This window comes from Danio rerio, chromosome 20, assembly GCF_049306965.1.
Source record: "Danio rerio strain Tuebingen ecotype United States chromosome 20, GRCz12tu, whole genome shotgun sequence".
Taxonomy (NCBI): Eukaryota; Metazoa; Chordata; class Actinopteri; order Cypriniformes; family Danionidae; genus Danio; species Danio rerio.
In genome coordinates this window covers 53,018,504-53,025,000 of record NC_133195.1, presented here as the reverse complement: position 1 = coordinate 53,025,000, position 6,497 = coordinate 53,018,504, and the positions used below count along the sequence as shown (strand labels likewise).

At 35.8% G+C, this 6,497-nt stretch overlaps 1 long non-coding RNA gene across 1 annotated transcript; it reads left to right on the top strand.

Annotated features, from left to right (window-relative positions):
- Window positions 1-2,742: 2,742 nt before the first annotated feature.
- Window positions 2,743-5,227, top strand: LOC141379471 (uncharacterized). The gene is made up of 2 exons (XR_012396227.1): window positions 2,743-4,649; window positions 4,847-5,227. It is a non-coding gene; the product is annotated as an uncharacterized lncRNA (long non-coding RNA).
- The last annotated feature ends 1,270 nt before the right edge of the window (window positions 5,228-6,497 follow it).

The following is a 6,497-nucleotide window of genomic DNA, read 5'->3' as shown; positions in this document are numbered from 1 at the left end:
AAGGTATGACCGCAGTTTGTGACTATGCCGCCAGGGGGCTCAAGGTGACGGAATGCGAACGGACAGAAATAAATTAAACGATAAAACAAAGCATTATAATTCCTTCATTAATCATTCAAAATTTGTGAATACGCTTTATTATTGTAGACTTGTTAAATGCAATGAGGATTCATTTTGGAAAGTAGAATTTAAGAAATAAAAGACAGCTAAAATGAAAGCACAAGCATACAGTACAAACAAATAAGTAGGCCTAAATTAATAAATAATGCAGTCTTTTAGCTTAAATATAATGATGTTCAGGGTAGGCTATTTTGATAAATAAGCTTTTTCATTTACGTTTTTAATTACATTTTCATTGTGGATTATATTTTACTATCTCATTTTTTTTTGTCTTAATTATTGTACATAGTAAATGAATAATGAAAATAGGCCTAAATAATTATTTATCTAAAGACATTGCGGCGAAACACTGAGAAACAGTCTGGAGCACGGTATAAAGAGCTCAAGTTGAATGCTGCTTCATCAAAAGCATAAAAATAAATTGACCTACCTTAAGCAGATCACTAAAGATATAATAAAAAATATTTAGCAGCAGGACATGAATTCAGTCCCGCAAGTTTATTTTTAAATAATTTAGTTTCAGTTCAGTTTTTTTATTTATCAGTGGATCTTATCAAGTTATTGGGTAAAATACAATTGCTTACTGTAATGCGTCTCCATCCCTAGAAGTGAAAATCCATTGCTGCGATGAGCTAAATAAATATCGTCATAATTTGTAATTGATTTTGACACCGTGGCTCAGTGGTCAGCACTGTCGCCTCACAGCAAGAAGGTCGCTGATTCAAGTCCCGGCTGGATCAGTTAGCATTTGTGGGGAGTTTGCATGTTCTCCCCGTGTTGGTGTGGGTTTCCTCTGGGTGCTCCGGTTTCCCCCCACAATCTAAACACATGACCTATTGGTAAATTGGGTAAACAAAATTGGCCGTAGTGTATGAGTGTAAATGTGTAAGTGTTTCCCAGTACTGGGTTGCAGCTGGAAAGGCATCCGCTGTGTGAAACATATGCTGGATAAGTTGGCGGTTCATTCCGCTGATGAATAAAGTGATTAAGAAAAATTGATTTGATTTATAAGTTTAATATTAATTTAGGCAATTGCATTGCCTTGGTTTTAGTTAGATTAATGCTCAGTTATAGCCATAAACGCAATCATACTAATAATTGGCATAATTTATTTCGGTTTTCGGCCAAGAATTTTCATTTCGGTGCATCCCTGGAACAAACCTAATTTACTAAGCCTAATTATACTAACATGCCTAATTAACCTAGATAAGTCTAGTTAAACGTCACTTTAAGCTGAACACTGGTATCTTGAAGAATATCTAGTCTAATATTATTTACTGTCATCATGGCAAAGATAAACAAAATCCGTTATTAGAAATGAGTTATTAAAACTATTATGATTAGAAATGTGCTGAAACCGAAATATTAACAGGAGGGCTAATAATCCTGACCTCAACTGTATATTCAAACACAACATTAAAATGTTTTGACCATTACAGCAATAGAAACAAACACAGGCTATTTTTAGCCTCTTGCTGCAGTGTTCAATTCTGATCTAACAAACGTTAAAAAAATGTACGAGGGTGCTTCATCTGAATCAGACACGCTTCAGGAGACTGCTCTGAACATAAAACTGCATAAAACAGTCAACTAAAACAAAATATCCTGAAGAATTATTAAACAAAAATGGTCATTTTTTTAATATAAATATCAATTGTATACATTAAGAGAGGAAGGATATATAAAACCAGGGCCTCATTCATGGCGCACAGAACAACGAATTACCGTTTGTAAGATTATTCTGTACGCAAATGAATGCTTACACCGTGTCCTAAAAACACACATTGCGCGACACAACACAAAAAGTAAATATCAGAGCCAATAAAAGTAAATAGCAATGTTTTACACTGCCTGACAAAAGTCTTGCTGTCGATCCCAGTTGTAAGAGCAACAAATAATCACTTGACTTCTAGTTGATCATTTGGAAAAGTGGCTAAAGGTCGATTTTTCCCGAAGTAATCATCTGCTGAACTGCATCCCAATCATCACAAATACTGCAGACGACCTGCAGAGTGGATGGCAACATCAACAGACTGAGGATGGCCAGCCTAGTCACCAGACAGGAAAATTATTGAGGATGTCAGGTAAAGATAGAGGAGGCATCGAAGATGAATGCAAAGAATGTTGATAAACTCTTGGAGTCCTGCAAGAACGCTTTCTTTGTCATTCCAGATGACTTTATTAATCAGTGATTTGAGTCATTGCAGAGATGTATGGATGCAGTCCTCCAAGCTCATGATGGAGTCAGACACAATATTCATTCTGTCTCCACTGCAGCATGACTTTATATTCTAGACTGGACATTATTTCAGTCAGACCTTACTGTCCTAATTAAATCTTTAAAAATCAAGACATGATCATATTTTATTCTGTAATCTAGAGGCCTTTGCCTTTCATAAAAGCTACTTCTCATACCAACTGATCAACTAGAAGTCAAGTTATTATTTCTTGTTCCTAAAACTTGGATAAGCGACAAGACTTTTGTCAGGTAGTGTATAATCGAATTATTACACCTCTTTTAACATTGTTAAAATCATCTTGAGTGATTGATGCTTGTTGAAATGTTAGTCACAGTTCTAACATTCATTTCCGAATTATTTGTTTGCTTGTTATTTTCTTTTCAAGATCTGAGGTCAACTATCTGCGGCTTCTGCTTTCAGTATAGCAATAAATGTCACAAAAATTAGTCTTCAAACTCCCATTAGTAGCATTTAACACTGAATAAAGCCTATAATCAGTACCTGAGGTGTTCATAGTAGTTCATGTTGTTGTCTAGCTTTGACATTGCAGAAATAGAAATTTAAAAATAGAGGTTAGGACAAAAACTCCTTTTAACAAAGAAATATCGCACGTCGTTGCGTCATGTCATGTGTAGTTAGGACAAGGTATTACATTTACCTAAAAAATGGCTGTACAAAGGATTCGTTTCGCCTGTTTGCTTTATGAAATGAATCCCAACAAGTCAAAGTTCTCTTAGAACCTTCTCTGAATAAAATGAGCTACATTTTGGAACTAAGCTTATGTTAGTGGAGAGATCTCTGTTTATTAGTCAGTCTTTCTTGTGAGATATTTCTGCTGTAATCTTCAGCCTAAATCATAGCGGAATGATATTTCACATCTTCAGATATAAATATTTAAACACAGTGAGAACAGATGCTTCGGTCCTGATCCTGTATGTGAACTGTCTGCATTAACGGTAAAAAAAAAGCTAAATAAATACAAACATAAGAAGAAACGTGTTAATGCACATTCACTTTGGGTAACGCTGGACATTTTTAACGGTTTCAGTCTCGTTTCGGTTCATTTAGAGTCCAGGAGACTTTTCGCACACAATAACTCGCGCTTTTGGCAGTTATCAAACCACATCTTTCAAGTTTCACTTTGATTATAATTCAGTTTTCCCCCTGTTTGCACACGAAAACACAGTATAATGCAATTGGGTGAAATGTGAAAGAATTAAAAAGAAAAAAAAAATTATCAAATTTCACTCACAGAGCAAAAGGAAAATGAGTTAATAATATTTCGCAAACTTTTATGAAATTTAAGCACATTTTCCAATCTAGTTTGTTTTTTAAAAATCAGTATTACTTCATTTAAATCCCAAATTCAGGAAGTACAACAAATACTTTAAAGCAGTGGTCCCCACTCTCCGGGGCATGGACTGGTACAAGTCAATGGATCAGTTGGTACCGGGCCGCACAAGAAACTATTAACTGTTTCCGTTTTATTTATTATCTGGGTCTGAACTTGAGCTGCACAATATATTGTGTCAGCATCGATATCGCAAGGTGATCATTCGCAAGTCAAATCGCGAGCATACGCAATGTCGAGCCTGGATTATAATTTAAAAAAAGGTTTTAAAAACATTCAGGCCTAAGTAATTGTACCAGTTACATGTAACTTTGACAAATTAATAACGATTGTTTCGAACATTGATAAAACGAATGCTATGCAGTTTTAATTTACATTTGATTACTCAATTCCTGTATACCAAAATAGGGTTTGATTGTTCGATGAGTTAAACGCTGTTTATTTAATTGGTATATTTTCCTTGATTGAATTTATCTTCGCTTGTAGATTGTTTCCTGTATTTTATGCATATGTACTTCCATACAGAATCATCCCAATTGATTATTGAATCTCAGTTTTTCCAAATTTCTTCCAAATAGTTATTCAACTCATCTAGTGAAATTGTATTTATATCGCAATATATATCGCAGAATAAATAATATAATATTTCTAATATCGTACAGCACTAGTTGTATCGTACAGACCATATTCTCTCGGTTACATTTCGGTCATTTGAGCATATAAAATATAACCAACAAGCTAGCAAAATGATTAAGAAGCCGACATCTTAGGAAAGTTTCTTCGCGAAGAGGAAAATGCCCGAACGCACGAACTGCCAAGGAATGAATTCACAGCCCATTTTTTTAATAAACTAGATGAACCACCCTGTGGAGCCGCAATAAAATTGTCAACCGTTGACCAGTCTATTATGATCATAAGGTTAAGGCTTTAAAGCAGGGGTCACCAAACTTGTTCCTGGAGGGCTGGTGTCCTGCAGATTTTAGCTGCAACCCTAATCAAACACACCTGGACAAGCTAATCAAAGTCTCACTAGGTATACTTGAAACATCCAGGCAGGTGTGTTGAGGCAAGTTGGAGCTAAATCCAGCAGGGACACCGGCCCTCCAGGACCGAGATTGGTGACCCCTGCTTTAAGGTCCCCATGAAGTGTGCTTTTTTTTATTATTATTATTTCCATGTTTGACGTAATATAAATTGAAACATCAAGAGAGGGTGGGGCATAGATTAGCCTCTCCTCTTTTTAGAAAACTGTCGATAGTGTTTTGTTTTCATCACAACTCTGCCAGTGAGAGTGGTTGAGCACAAGAAGGGGGCGGGGCATTTCAGACACTAGAGAGCATCTGATTGGTCAGAAGATTTTATGAGAAACCTAAGCATGAGGTGACGTCAAAGTTAAGCTTTAGATGTTTATATCCAGTGTTGGGGGTAACGCATTACAAGAAACGCGAGTTACGTAATGATATTACTTTTCTAAGTAACGAGTACATTAACGCATTACTTTAAAAAAAATAAATAAGCGATAATATTTGAGTGACCTTATTAAAAATATAACTTGAGTTACTTTTTATATTAATTTATTAAGTTTAAAAAAAAGGTTTGCTGAATTAAAATTAGTGTAATCACGTTGAATCACACTCAATGAGAGAATGAGGGAACAGACAGAAACCAAGATTGGCAGAGTCTTACATTTCTGTAATGGAAGTATTCTCATAATTTCTTAACACATGGAAGAAAAGCGGATGGTCTGAAAAAAGAGATTTTACCAAACTAATGAGACAAAAATGGTAAAGCAGCAAACACGTTGTTTTCAATTTCATTAATCTGTATATACAATGTATAGCATCAGGAAGTTCTCAGAAGGTAACATTACTCAAATCTTTTTTATTAGTTTTTTTAAGGTAAATAAAGGTGTAGGCTATACTGTGTGTCATTAGCTGTTTCCATCCACTTATTTTGATGCACATTTTGGATTTGCACAAAAAAAACAGTTGAAGAAAACGCCAAGCAGCGCATAAATTTTTAAAATGCACATAAAAACCGTATGAACTTTTGAACTTTTTATTCGATAGGAAAAGATGTGCATAAACTACGATGGAAACCCTTTTAATGAACAAATCCCAGATTGTGCATTAAAAAAAAGTCATGTGACTTTTGTTCTAAGAGATCATATGATGATGAAAGCGTGTGTGAATGGACAAACCAGCAGGCTGAGCACACTGGAAAAAACATCTCAAATGTTGTTTTGCTTTTTCTAAAATGCCTTAACCTTTAAGCCCGTGCACACAGAGACGTTTTTTTGCTTGTGTTTTCTGCTGACGTTTAACACCTCGTGACTAAATAAAGGGTGTTAATGCACACCAACGAGCAAAACGTCAGGCTTAAAAGCGTCATTTAAAAAAAAAAAAAACGCCTCAAGCTAGTTTTTTTTTGACGCGCCATGTCTAAACTTTCTCCACCAATTATATCTCCACTTTTGTTCATGTGCACGGAGCTGCTGAAGTTTCAGTCAACAGCACTTGGAGGCGCTCAAGCGCAAAACTGTCAATGCGAGCGCACATTGAAGAAGATGTCCAGAGGCGATATGAACGTGGAGCTGCTTATTGCACTCGTGAACAATAATCATTTCTTCATCGCTAGAGCTGGAGCTGCTACTTGAACCATCCATAACAACATGTGTGGCAACTTTGTCTTCTTCTTCTGTGTTACAAGCTGGTGTCAGAAGCTTAAAGTTGTGTAGCGCCATCTGACGTCAGAGGGATTTTGCATACTCTTCTGCTAGACGCCAG